The sequence below is a fragment of the Diadema setosum genome, chromosome 6 (genome assembly GCF_964275005.1).
Source record: "Diadema setosum chromosome 6, eeDiaSeto1, whole genome shotgun sequence".
NCBI lineage: Eukaryota > Metazoa > Echinodermata > Echinoidea > Diadematoida > Diadematidae > Diadema > Diadema setosum.
In genome coordinates this window covers 42,506,695-42,522,153 of record NC_092690.1, presented here as the reverse complement: position 1 = coordinate 42,522,153, position 15,459 = coordinate 42,506,695, and the positions used below count along the sequence as shown (strand labels likewise).

Below are 15,459 nucleotides of genomic sequence, written 5' to 3'. Positions count from 1 at the left end.
ATGTTACGTGTGGAAAACGTAAATAATCTGCTAATCTCAATTACTATTAAGAATATATCGTAATTTTTTCTGCTTTCTTTTACAATTAATCATTTTTTGTTGTGATAGAAATAATCAGGATTGGGTACTTTTAATTTACAAAAAAAGAAATAAAAAAAGGAGTTTCGAGTTAAGGCCACTATGGGGATATTTTTAACGAACTCAAACAGAAATTATAGGGAAGAAAGGAGTTAAAGATTTTGCATATCTGTTTGGGATCATCTACAATATCACTAAAACTTCTTTTCAACATTTTGATATTTTTCTTGAGCTTTTTCAAAACATTATTCACAACTTTCAATGTATTTTGCATATCACATGAGAATAAGTAAATATGCTTTCGATAGTATTGTTTTTTTTTCCTAACCGTTTGGATTTGGCTGCGCCATTTACTTGTAATCAAGGTTTATTGTTTCTTCCCCTCACGGAAGTTTAGGGGTTTTTCTCTATTTGAATGTCTTATTTACAATCAAAAGGACTGTACAGTACTGGCTGAGGTGATGATTCAGCTTGTAAAGTTTTGCGAGATATTTAGGAACCGCTCTATGAAAATTTGTTAAAGAGCATACAATTCTAAGGGGGATCAAAAGTTTATTTGATGAAAATCGTTTTTTTAAATGACTGAGATATCTAAAAACAAGAAAAAACAAAGAGATCCCAATTCAAATTCAATTCAATTCAAAATTATTTATTTCCATATCAAGTAAAGCAAAACAATATACATAACGCTTACATGAATACATAAGTTCCAAAGGAACTTTCAATAACGTAATTTTCAACAAAAATGAATACAAGTATCATAATGAAACACCCACGCCAGTCAAAAGCAAACATGGAAAGACTACTGCAAAAAGGAAAAACAAAGGAAACAACACAAGTAAAAAAAGATGAATGTGAAAGTATTTAAGTACTTATAGTTCATAAACTGGAACACAACACAATGGCGAAACATAATAATAGACAACGCCAAACGAAATGCAACTTATGGAAAAGGAAAAAGCAAAAAATGGAATGAAAAGGTGAATTTATTTCATTTTGTTTCCCTTAACGTAAGGGGAATGCGTGATCAGATGAAGAGAAAGAAAATATTTGCATGGATTCATGCACAGAAAACTGATATTGCATGTCTTCAGGAGACATATTGGACAAAAGACATAGAAGAACAAGTGGTTAAAGACTGGAGTGGTCGTATATTTTTTTGTAATGGTTCAAATCATGCCAGAGGTGTTTCAATTTTATTACGTAAGAACTTACCTGTAGAAGTGATAAATACTTATTATAAAGGTGATGGAAGATTTATTGCTCTCCGGCTAGGTTATCAAAAATGTTTCTATTTACTCATAAATATATACGCTCCTACAAAACCACGAGATAAACAAATGTTTTATAGAAATGTATTGGTATGGTTCAATAAGATTAAGAAAGTTAATGATTTGATTATTTGTGGAGGAGACTGGAATACACCGCAAAACCCTCAAATAGATACTAGGGGCGTTTCTCAAAAACGCAAGCTTTTACAACCCTTTCAAAAATTTATTCAAGTAAACAAATTAATAGATGTCTGGAGAAAGATGTATCCCCACAAAAAACAATTTACCTGGCGTCAAGTTTCTTTAGGTATTTATTCTCGCCTTGATTATTGGCTGGTGTCTTCTTCTATATGTGACCGTGCACCTCAAAACGAACATAAAGTCGCACACACTGATTCTGCGTGAGGACTGAAAATAAATTAAATGGATCAACCTAGTCGAACTTGACTTTTTCATATTTTCTGAAAGAGCGGGTCTTCTTTTACATTATGCTAAAACTTTGTATCATTAAACGGGCAGGAAAGTGTGTTTTTTTGGCAGTTTATCTCGAACATTTTTGGTAGAAGAGTGTGATTAGTTGTGTCTTTAGAATCCCTTTTTCATTTCTGAAAAACCTTGTCCACACTCTTCACTTTCAACTCTAATAACTCTGCCCCCCCCCCCCCCACGGAAAAAAGCAGTAACTGACATTTTTATGAATGTTTACTTTTTTGCAAAAATGAATAGTTTACCCAATGCTCTCCAATGTTAATAGGTCAGTTTTGCAAAAAGAAAAATGAAAGTGACCAAAAATACAATTTTTCACTTTTGCAAAAAGCAGTAACTGCATCCAGTTGATTCAACTTTGCGAGTTTCCCCACGGAAAAAAGCAGTAACTAACAAAGCCCACGGAAGAAAGCAGTAACTAACAATTTAGTCTTTATCATTCAGACTCTGTATAGTCCTTCCTGTATATTTTTTTCCCTAATACCATTTATTTTTTCTACTAATTTTTTTTTTTTTAAACAATGTAAACAGCAGTTTCTCCCATAATTTAGGAGAGTAGATATAAAAAGATTGTTTCACCAGTAACTTGACTCTGCCCGCAGGGAATCATATGACAAGTTGTAGAAAAAGCTTCTTTCTGGAGACTAGCAAACCTGGCAGACTCAGCGCGCTCAGAGTGCAGAATACGCGTGCAGCAGCTGCAGGCGCATAAATTCTGCAGCATACAGTAACTAGCTAAACATTGCATCACATCACAGTCATCACTTGCATGCACAGTATTGCAGGTCTGGTACATTTGACTGATCATGCCAGTGCTAACCATGCTGTCACACAGTTTCTGCGGTCCAGGCATGCCTGTAAATCTATCATGAATTGCAGAGGAAAAGTCATGGTAGCCATGGCTTTGGCCAGAACCAGAAAATCTAGGTGAGCTGAAAATATATTGAAGGGAGATGAGCACTAGTATTAATGCACTAACGTTAGTCTAAATAAGGTTAGATGTAGGCAACCTAGGCCCTAAAGTTTAAAATAGGTCTAGGCCTACCAGATCTAACGTTACAGAGTAGATCTAGATTCTAATCTATTGTTAACTGTTTAGTGTTAGACAAAATGTCAGTAGGCCTAATCTAACGTAATAGATCTAGGTCTAGCACTAACATTGGGCATAGATCTGTAGTCTAGCTTAAGTGTAACGCCAGAGTTCGACTAGGATCTAAGACGAAGAGACTTGACTTTATTGTCTAGTCCAGGGTCATGTGTCAGGGGCCAGGCCGGGCACTCCAAAGTTCAATTAGGGTACATAGGTGTCTACCTGATTTTTACACAGAATGTCATTCAATCGACAAGACCTAGTCTAGGTCTAGCGATAGGTCCTAGATCTTATAGATCTAGACTAACCAGAAAGTAGAAGAACTTTTTAACCTGGTGGTGGTAACAATTCTCCTCCTATGGTCATGTGACATGTGCAGTTACTGCTTTTTTCCATGGGGAAAACAGCAGACTCCTGGCCGTCTGCAGTTACTGCTTTTTTCCGTGGGGAAACTACCCAGAATCAAGTGTGAGCCACCGCAGTAACTGCATTTTCCTAAATTACATTTAAAAAATAACGGAAACATAATTTTTTCCTAGGTATTGTTAGACAACTAGGTATGGTGCATAATCATACCACAAAATTATTTTTGAATGTTTCTGTGTTTTTAAAGAATCTGCAAGAAACACAAAATCGCATTTATCTCAGCTCAGCAGCTATGCAGTTACTGCTTTCTTCCGTGGGGGGGCAGAACTTTTGAAAAGATAGTGCTACTGCTTTGAAAGTTGGCATTAATTATGGACAGAATGTGTTAATGAGGCATGCTTAATTTCAGTTTAATTTCATAATCCCTTCATTGTTGTCACTCTGGTGGTTTACTTCCTGTTTTTTGTCCCATTCATCGCACAGCCAGCACGGTTTGGTAAAGATTAAGCGCTTGAATAGACATCGTACTTCAGAGCCTCTTTTCTCAGTTCACACTTTTCCTGAGTGTGTGCTTTCTTTCCAATATTTAGATAGGTTAGGAGAGTCCATTTGATTTGAGTTATACATCATTTTAAAGCTTAAAGTCTGCTCTTTCAGAATATGGTCTTAACTAAAAATTCATGTCTGGCGACTTTTTGTTTGTTTTGAGGTGCAGGGTCACATATGTGATTTTGTGCTTAGTACGGATATTCGTCCAGCACTCAAATGCGATCACAACGCAGTATCGCTCAAGTTGAGGGTCTCAAGCACCCCTCGGGGTAAAGGTTATTGGAAAATTAATAATGCTTTGTTATTAAATGAAGAGTTAAAATATTATATTAAGAAGTGATTAAGAAAGTTAATATGTGACACTGCACCTCAAAACAAACAAAAAGTCGCCAGACATGAATTTTTAGATAAGACCATATTCTGAAAGAGCAAACTTTAAGCTTTAAAATGATGTATAACTCAAATCAAATGGACTCTCCTAACCTATCTAAATATTGGAAAGAAAGCACAAACTCAGGAAAAGTGTGAACTGAGAAAAGAGGCTCTGAAGTACAGTGTCTATTCAAGCGCTTAATCTTTACCAAACCGTGCTGGCTGTGCGATGAATGGGACAAAAAACAGGAAGTAAACCACCAGAGTGACAACAATGAAGGGATTATCAGATTAAACTGAAATCTAGCATGCCTCATTAACACATTCTGTCCATAATTAATGCCAACATTCAAAGCAGTAGCACTATCTTTTCAAAAGTTATTAGAGTTGAAAGTGAAGAGTGCGGACAAGGTTTTCCAGAAATGAAAAAGGGATTCTAGAAAACACCTAATCACACTATTCTACCAAAAATGCTCGATATAAACTGCTAAAAAAAAAAAACACTTTCCTGCCCGTTTTATGATACCAAATTGTAGCATAATGTAAAAGAAGACCAGCTCTTTCAGAAAATATGAAAAAGTCAAGTTCGGCAAGGTTCACCCATTTCATTTATTTTCAGTCCTCACGCAAAATCAGTGTGTGCGACTTTATGTTCGTTTTGAGGTGCACGGTCACATATGGAGTATTATAATGAAAATTCACAATTGAGATGGGAAATAATTAAAATTAAAGTTAGAGAATTGACAATTAAATATTCAAAATGTAAACAAAATGTATTGAATGAGAGAATTAAACAGTTGCAACATAAGTTTTCAGATTTAAGTGAAATGGTAGATAACAATGGAAAAAGTGAAGATATTCAAGAAATGAAAAATGTTCAGAAAGAATTAGATGAGATATATACGCACAAATGTAGAGGTGCATATGTAAGATCAAGAGAAAAGTGGATGGAGTTTGGCGAGAAGTCAACAAAATATTTTTTAAAGCGAGAAAAAATGAATGGAGTTAAAAAAGAAATTGATTGTGTTATTGAAGATGGTAAAAAAATATTTTGTCAAAGTGAAATTTTGAAAAGTATGGTGAAGTATTATGAAAAATTATATTCTGATACAAATATTGCTGATGATAATGAATTAGATATTTATTTGAAAGGAACAAGGTTAAGTGAGTTAGATGAATTGGATGCAAATAGTTGTGAAGGAATGATTACAGAAAAGGAATGTTATCAAGCCGTTATGTCTATGTCAAACAACAAGGCACCTGGGTGTGATGGGTTAGGTATTGAATTTTATAAATGTTTCTGGATGGATATAAAAGATTTATTGGTTGAGAGTTTAAATGAAGCTTATGTTAAAGGGGAGTTATCTGAAAGTCAAAAGCAAGGAGTCCTCACACTTATATACAAAAAAAGGAGATAAACGAATTTTAGATAATTGGAGACCGATATCATTATTAAATACAGATTATAAGATAATTGCTCGAGTTATGTCTCAGCGAGTACAAAGAGTGATTCACAAAATAGTTTTTAGTGATCAGACCGGTTATATAAAAGGGCGTTCAGCTGTAGACAATTTGAGATTGATTCAAGATATTATTGATTATTGTCATGCATTTAAAAAGGAAGGTACACTTATTTTTTTGGATTTTCAAAAAGCGTTTGATTGTGTGAGTCATAAGTTTCTTTTGCAAGTTTAAGAAGGTTTAACTTTAAGGAATCATTTCGTCGGCGACCATCCGAACCGTCGTATCTGTCAGCGGCGTGCGAGAACACGTTTTCGAGAAAAACGCGTTTGAAGTTTGGTGGTCCTTTGAAGTCTAGTGTACGGAAATTTCTTGCTTTTATTCCCGATCTTTTTATATGAAAAGAAAGGCAAATTCCAGACGATTCGTATAATATATGTATTTAAAATCATGTATGAATGAAAGCAATGCTACGTTCACAAAAGGAAAGGCCTCCGCACAGGAAGAGTCGAAAAACAGGTATACGACGGTTCGGAGATCGCACTCTCAGTACGCGCGGTCATCCGAACGCTGCCCCCCCCCCCCCCCCCCACGGAAAAAAGCAGTAACTGACATTTTTATGAATGTTTACTTTCTTGCAAAAATGAATAGTTTACCCAATGCTCTCCAATGTTAATAGGTCAGTTTTGCAAAAACAAAAATGAAAGTGACCAAAAATGCAATTTTTCACTTTTGCAAAAAGCAGTAACTGCATCCAGTTGATTCAACTTTGCAAGTTTCCCCACGGAAGAAAGCAGTAACTAACAAAGCCCACGGAAGAAAGCAGTAACTAACAATTTAGTCTAATCATTCAGACTCTGTATAGTCCTTCCTGTATATTTTTTCCCTAATACCATTTATTTTTTCTACTAATTTTTTTTTTTTTTTAACAACGTAAACAGCAGTTTCTTCCATAATTTAGGGGAGTAGATATAAAAAAAATGTTTCACCAGTAACTTGACTCTGCCCGCAGGGAATCATATGACAAATTGTAGAAAAAGCTTCTTTCTGGAGACTAGCAAACCTGGCAGACTCAGCGCGCTCAGAGTGCAGAATACGCGTGCAGCTAGCTGCATGCGCATAAATTCTGCAGCATACAGTAACTAGCTAAACATTGCATCACATCACAGTCATCACACTTGCACAGTATTGCAGGTCTGGTACAGTCTGAGTGATCATGCCAGTGCTAACCATGCTGTCACAAAGTTTCTGCGGTCCAGGCATGCCTGTAAATCTATCATGAATTGCAGAGGAAAAGTCATGGTAGCCATGGCTTTGGCCAGAACCAGAAAATGTAGGTGAGCTGAAAATATATTGAAGGGAGATGAGCACTAGTATTAATACACTAACGTTAGTCTAACGTTAGATGTAGGCCCTAAAGTTAGGTCTACCAGATCTAACGTTACAGAGTAGATCTAGAGTCTAATCTATTGTTAACTGTTTAGTGTTAGACAAAATGTCAGTAGGCCTAATCTAACGTAATAGGTCTAGGTCTAGCACTAACATTGGGCATAGATCTGTAGTCTAGCTTAAGTGTAACGTCAGAGTTCGACTAGGATCTAAGACGAAGAGACTTGACTTTATTGTCTAACGGTTAATGTTAGTCCAGGGTCATGTGTTAGGGGCCAGGCCGGGCACTTCAAAGTTCAACTTCAGTTACCTTATTTTTACACAGAATACCATTCAATCGACAAGACCTAGTCTAGGTCTAGCGTTAGGTCCTAGATCTTATAGATCTAGACTAACCAGAAAGTAGAAGAACTTTATAACCTGGTGGTGGTAACAATTCTCATCCTATGGTCATGTGGCATGTGCAGTTACTGCTTTTTTCCATGGGGAAAACAGCAGACTCCTGGCCGTCTGCAGTTACTGCTTTTTTCCGTGGGGAAACTACCCAGAATCAAGGGTGAGCCACCGCAGTAACTGCATTTTCCTAAATAACATTTAAAAAATAACGGAAACATAATTTTTTCCTAGGTATTGTTAGACAACTAGGTATGGTGCATAATCATACCACAAAATTATTTTTGAATGTTTCTGTGTTTTTAAAGAATCTGCAAAAAACACAAAATCGCATTTATCTCAGCTCAGCAGCTATGCAGTTACTGCTTTCTTCCGTGGGGGGGGGGGGGGGGGCAGAACTGACGTATCGGGGTGATACGTCAGTTTGCTGAACGCGCGTACCGAAAGTGCGATCTCCGAACCGACGTATCCTATTCTTATAACACGCGCGTCTATTCGATATACATGGTTACGTGGTATTTATCTGTAAAACGAGTGATTTCGTGCATATTTTTATGTGAATGCAACTATTCTGTGTCATAATGTCATAAGATGTAGTACAAATATGTCCAAGGTCTAGTTTTGGCATGCATGATGAAACACTGGTAGGGGAGGGGGAGATTCCTCTGCAGATTTTTTGTTTGCTTGTTTTGTTTTGTTTTGTTTTTTTGACATGAATTACGCTTCAGGCATCAGACGAGAGTTCCTTTGATGTAAAAAACAAACAAACAAACAGACAGACAAACAAACAATTAATCAAAAAACCCACTCCATGTTTAGGACACATTATCTTTGATCAGTTTGTATCTAATTTGTATCACGCAAAAAGTGGTTATACATGTATTGTGAAAGAGGTGGGGCCTATGAAATTATTGCTTTTTCATTGCAGCCTGCCTCTTCTTTTTCCTCTCATTTCATCTTCTCACTGCTCTCCTCCACCTCTTCTCATTCCCTTGCCACGCTTTAACCCTCTCTCCCACTCTCCAATACTGTAAACAAAAACCAAAATCACACATCCAAGCCTTGCTATTCTTTGTGATAATCCATGCCGCAATCATGACTGCAATGACCTAACTTTCATTCTTTCTAAGCTGCCATGATGAATACTGTACATTTTAACCCATGAATAACGATTTTCTTTTATAGCTTACATGCATGGCAGACATAATTCATGATCATTCAGTTGGGTAAAACTCAATTATCAGCTTGCTCATCAGAAATAACATGCAAAAAAATTACTTAGCCACACGTCTGTCTCACATTATTGTTTTTTTTTATATAATTATACATGACACGTAATACACGTTCAGGACTCTGAAACAGATGCAAATTAATTTTCTACGCAGAAACATCCACACACACAAACATGGATTGTACTTGTTCACACAAATAATATAAGGTGTATTGTCCTACAGACTTAAATGATATTCAAGTAGTACTATGAATATTATTTCACTTCCAATTATATATGCTGACATTTAAGTGTGCATAATCCTCACGATATGAGATCACAGTACATAGAAGAGAAAAACAAAACAAAACAAAGAAAGTGAGTCTTGAGACAAGGCTGCATTAAAATGCAGCAATATTTATTTCAAAATCAATCCATATCTCACATCCAAAAAGAAAAGAAAAGGAATGAACATGTCCTTAAATACAATGGTAAAATTTCATTAAAAATTTTTGAATTTACAGAATGATCCAGATGTCTGTGGTAAAATAGATATTGATTTAAATTCATTGAAAATGAACATGTCCTTTAATACAATGGTTACATTTCCTCGAACATTTTTAAATGTACAAATCAAAATGTCTTTGGTTAAATAGATATTGATCTAAATCAATTGTTAAACCGATTTTAACATGAGAAAATTGTACACAATACAGTTTATATTGAAAAACATTCTGAAACATTCATCAGATGGAAATGGCTTAAAGCAGAAGGCCAACTTCCTCCTAATATTAGTGAATCTCTAATAACTCAGGTCTTAGGGCTAAAAAAAAAAGTACATTGTATGATTTGAGTTGTTATTATGTGCATATTTGTGATTGTACTTTCATTTCGATATAACGGTAATATCTACGCAACGGTCCTACAGAAATCGAATCACATTTGGAAGGAGGAATAAAGCTGTTACATGTACATCTTTCACACGAAAAAATATGACAATTATTGTTAAAGAAATATCAAAGCTTATTATGATACCATAGAATATTTAATAGCTATAGAATAGACAAATCATAACATGGCGAATTGTGGTGGGGAGATAGTGCGGAGTGATAAATTATCAAAAATTTGAATACATAGACTAAATTGCTTTTGCATGCACAAACAACTGTAGGCACCATAGGCAAGCAATAATTAGTGAGAAGTTGGTCAGAGCTGACATTTTGCTGGGATAGATCTGATGGTGCTTCATTGTTCAATTCTGGTACAAAGTGTGTATTGGTATCTCTTGAATGCAGTCCATGTCCTTGGTGATGCCAACTGGAAATGAAGAAAAGAAAAAGGAAAACAAGATACACATGGTGCATAAATATTACATTTGTTTTATCATATTTATCAAAAGACTGAATTTATCATTTCTTTGAAAGGACAAGATGTCATCCAGCTTACAACTCATGGTGGATCCATGCGAGGACATATGGGGTGTAAGATGCCCTTATTGTTTTTGTTTTTTTGAACAAAATATCAACAGAGAAAACTGGAGGACGTGCGTGTGGTCCCCCCCCCCCCCCCCAGACACACACTTTACAGAATTCCTGGACCCACCACTGACAACTGCAAAAAAAATAATGGTACATATTAGCCAGGATGCTACATTCTATGCTTGTGTATAGTTGATGTCATTCTTTTTATTTGTTATTATATGACAGCAATAGCATCATTTATTCCGGATTACTAATGGTTATTCCAACAAGATTGAGTCAGCAATATCTGGTTGGGTTTCCCAATTAGATTAAGTGCTTTACAAACACTCACCAGTGAGAAGTTGCAGGTCAGAGATGACATTCTGCGGGATGGATCTGACGGTGCTTCATTGTTCAATACTAGCATTGGTATCTCTTGAATGCAGTCCATGTCCTTTGTGATGCCAACTGGAAATGAAGAAACAAAAAGAAAAACAAATACATATGGTGCACAAACATTTTATTTGTTTCCATCATATTTATTGAAAGATTGACTCTATAATTTCTTTTACTAAGATTAACCTTTTAATAGCACAATTTTCAGGTAGCCCTTTGTAAATGTCCACAAACAAGAATTTTTTTTTTTTTGCCCAGCAGAGATCGGACAGATTGGTGATCTGCATCAATGCAAAAGCAGTCAAACAGTACATGCATCCTCATTTGAAAATTGCTCATAGATTATCACTCGGCTTGGAAGGTCCAGGTACAAATGGCAGACAAGCTACATTCTCCAGTTGTGTGTTAGCCATTTGCTACAATATGACAAGAAGGATAACATGTCATCCAGATTGCAACCAGTGGTTAATTCATGTGGGGCACATCAGGTGTAAGATGCCCTTTATTTTTGTCCTTTTTTTTAACAAAAGAAATAAACAGAAAAACTGGAGGACGTGCGTGTGGTCCCCCCCCCCCCAAACTTTCACAGAATTCCTGGACCCACCCCTGACAACACAAACACTGGTACATGGTAGCCAGGATGCTACATTCTTTGCTTGTGTGTAGTTTATGTCATCCTTTTTAATTGCTATTAAAGTGTATAAGACAGCAATAGCATCATTTAATCTTAATCATTGATGGATATTCCAACAAGACTAATGCAGCAATATCTGGTTGGGTTTCCCAACAAGATTAAGGCTTTACAAATACTCACCAGTGAGAAGTTGGTCAGAGCTGACATTGCTTCGTTGTTCAATTCTGGTACTGGTATCTCGTGAATGCAGTCCATATCCTTGGTGATGCCAACTGGAAATGGAGAAAACAAAAAGAAAAAGAAAATACACATGGTGCATAACTATTACATTTAAAAAAAAATCATATTCATTGAAAGATTGACTTTAGCATTTCTTTCAAAGGACAAAATGTCATCCAGATTACAACCCATGGTGGATCCATGCGGGGACACATAGGGTTTAAGATGCCCCCCCCCCCTTTTTTTAACAAAAAAAATTAACAGACAAAAACTGGAGGACATGCGTGTGGTCCCCCCCCCCCCTCCAATTTGCGGCAGAATTCCTGGACCCACCCCTGAAAACTGCAAAAAATACTGGTACATGGGAGCCAGGATGCTACATTCTATGCTTGTGTATAGTTGATGTCATTCTTTTTATTTGCTATTATATGGCAACAATAGCGTCATTTAATCCGGATTACTAAGGGATATTCCAACAGGATTGATTCAGCAATATCTGGTTGGGTTTCCCAACAAGGTTAAGGCTGTACTAACACTCACCATTGAGAAGTTGGTCAGAGCTGACATTCTGCTGGGGTGAATCAGACGGTGCTCCTTCATTGTTCAATACTAGCATTGGTATCTCAGGAAGGCAGCTGATGTCTTTTTTTATGCCAACTGTAAATGAGGAAAACAAAATATACATAGCCTATGTTTATTTTATTGTTTCTATCAGGGTTTTTTTAAAGATTGAATTTATCTTTTTTATATCAAGATTAACCTTTTAATACCACAATTTTCAGAAAGCCCTATTTAAATGTCCACAAACAAGAGGGTTTTTTTTTTGCCCATCAGCAGAGATCGGACAGACTGGTGATCTGCATTAATGCAAAAGTAGTCAAACGGTACATGCATCCTCATTTGAGAATTGCTCATAGATTAATCATCACTCTGCTTGGAAGGTCCAGGTACAATTTGCAGACAAGCTACATTCTCCAGTTGTGTGTTAGCCATTTGCTACAATATGACAAGAAGGATAACATGTCATCCAGATTGCAACCAGTGGTTGATTCATGTGGGGCACATCAGGTGTAAGATACCCTTTATTTTTGTCTTTGTTTTAAACAAAAGAAATGAACAGAAAAACTGGAGGACATGCGTGTGGTCCCCCCCCCCCCAACTTCACAGAATTCCTGGACCCACCCCTGACAACTGCAAAAATCACTGGCACATCGTAGCCAGGATACTACATTCTTTGATTGTGTGTAGTTTATGTCATCCTTTTTAATTGCTATTAAAGTGTGTAAGACAGCAATAGCATCATTTAATCTTAATCACTATTATGGATATTCCAACAAGATTAATGCAGCAATATCTGGTTGGGTTTCCCTACAAGATTAAGGCTTTACAAACACTCACCAGTGAGAAGTTGGTCAGAGCTGACAGTTTGCTGGGATGGATCTCCTGGTGCTTCGTTGTTCAATTCTGGTACTGGTATCTTGTGAATTCAGTCCATGTCCTTGGTGATGCCAACTGGAAATGAAGAAAACAAAAAGAAAAAGAAAATACACATGGTGCATAAATATTGCATTTTAAAAAAAATCATATTTATTGAAAGATTGGCTTTATCATTTCTTTGTCATCCAGATTACAACCTATGGTGGATCCGCGCAGGGACACATGGGGTTTAAGATGCCCTTTTTTTAAACAAAAAATAAACAGAGAAAAACTGGAGGATGTGCATGTGTTCCCCCCCCCCCCACCAATTTACAGAATTCCTTGACCCACCCCTGAAAACTGCAAAAAAATACTGGTACATGGAAGCCAGGATGCTACAGTCTTTGCTTGTGTATAGTTGATGTCATTCTTTTTATTTGCTATTACATGACAGCAATAGCATAATTTAATCCGGATTACTAATTGATATTCCAACAAGATTGATTCAACCATATCTGCTTGGGTCTCTGAACAAGATTAAGGCTTTACAAACACTCACCATTGAGAAGTTGGTCAGAGCTGACATTCTGCTGGGATGGATCTAACGGTTCTCCTTCACTGTTCAATACTAGCATTGGTATCTCTAGAATGCAGCTGATGTCCTTTTTGATGCCAATTGTAAATGAGGAAAACGAAATATACATAGTGCATACATTTTACACTGTTACTATCCTTTTTTTTTAAGATGATTTAAAAAAAAAAATAAGATTAACCTTTTAATACCACATTTTCAGATAGCCCTATGTAAATGTCCACAAACAAGAGTTTTAATTTTGCCCATCAGCAGAGATCTGACAGACTGTGGTGATCTGCATTAAATGCAAAAGCAGTCAAGCGGTACATGCATCCTCTTTCCACAGTCAATTGCATGTGCTTATGAAGAATACAAAAACATTGGAAGTGAGGCACAAAAATAGCATTTGCTGATAGGCTTACAAACTCTTTTGTTACGTATAGGGCACCCGAATGGGGTCAGTAAGCCAAAATTCTTTAAACTCAGCCTTGCTGGCTACACACATAGATTTTCAGTTTTGCTGCAAAACAACGCATTATGAAATTGGAAAAAGTAACTAACACAAAATACAAGCAGATGTGACACAGAAAAAGAAAAGAAACTGATAGAAGGTCTAATCTGTTCATTAAAGTTTTTTTTTTTTTTTTGTAGGCATAACAACAAATAAACATGAATTAAGGCTACACAAGTACACGCTCATGTCTTTATTTTGAAAACATGGTATACCAGGTTGTGCTGTCTATGAGTTGACACCATGAAAACCTTATATACCAGGCACTACTTCATTGCATTCATACAGTATGGAGTAAGCTACTTCTAACATTGCAGCACAGTTATGAAGTTATTAGAGGCATTGAATAAACACACACACACTATATACTGTCCATACTTTTTGCTACAAGTATGTATTCGTTTGTGTGCGCACAATCTTACCTAATTTCGCCAGGTGAATGCTGTCATCATCGTCATAATCAGAAGTATCATCTTCGTCACTGCTGTCTGCGGTGCTTGTGTTTCCATCATCGCTACTGCTTTCAGAATTCTTTCCCCCATACACAGCAGTAACTGTGCCTTTCCACAGTTTCCTGTGCCATCGCATTGACACACGAACTCCAAGTCGTGGGAAGCGTGCCCTTCCTGAATTTCAGCTGATCAACAGCTACGGTATTCCTTGTACCATCTTTGTCCCAAAGGACTTCAACATCTCTTGGTTTCCCCGAGGACAAAGAGCTGTAACAAACAAAAACAAAAACATTCACTACAAGTGTATTAAAATATATTTTTTAATTTTAGCAGAAATGTTTTACCTTGTAGTAGTAGCGCCCCCTAGCGGTTTTATCTTAACCCCCCTGTCTACACAGGGGAGGTATAAAAGGGATTGCCTGTACGTGCATCCCTCAGTTGTGACCTGGAACCTGATTGAAAGACATACTGACTGAGCTACAAGACAAGTTACAGTTGCAACTCACCAGTAGTGCCGGTAAGTAATACCGTTACTACAACAGTGGCGTCACGGACAATTGTCCTACTTCCTGTGCCATTGTTTTCGTGGACATAGAGCCGCAATTTAAGCTGACTCCGCTGCCGCTATTATTTTCGCCAACAGGCGTTGCACTCCTATACCGCACCGATACGCGAAGGGTGGAGCATATGCGACGGAGCCGAGGCGAGAGCTCTTGGCAGCGCGAGGGAGCTTGGCGGTGTCCACGTTTGTCGATTGTTCCTGTAGTGTAATTTGTTTTGTGCTTGTTTTATCTAATTGTCTTGGTGTGATCGTTTTCATTGGTAATTTTGTTTGAGGAGGAGTGTGAGCCGATTGTTTGAGTGACAGTGAGTGAATTGTTCGCACCTTGCACTAGACCAGGCCCACCTGTCTTCAGGGAGCCCTAAATTCATTGAAATATCATCTTTTCTGGTTGTTCTAGTTGCAAGTTTGCGTTGTTTTGTTCGTTTGTGTGCCTGTGGTGTTTGCTGAAATTATACCTTGGTGTGATTTCGGTTTGTGAGTACGATTGTCATTGCTTGCGTTGTGCCTTTTTCTTAATCACCGTGGTCCAGGTCCAGATTTCGGTCTGCCCTGTACGGTAATTGCGTG

At 37.0% G+C, this 15,459-nt stretch overlaps 1 pseudogene; it reads right to left on the bottom strand.

The window, feature by feature from the left end:
- Positions 1–9,896: 9,896 nt before the first annotated feature.
- LOC140230297 (uncharacterized) lies at positions 9,897–14,463 on the bottom strand (annotated as a pseudogene).
- Between the last annotated feature and the right edge of the window lie 996 nt (positions 14,464–15,459).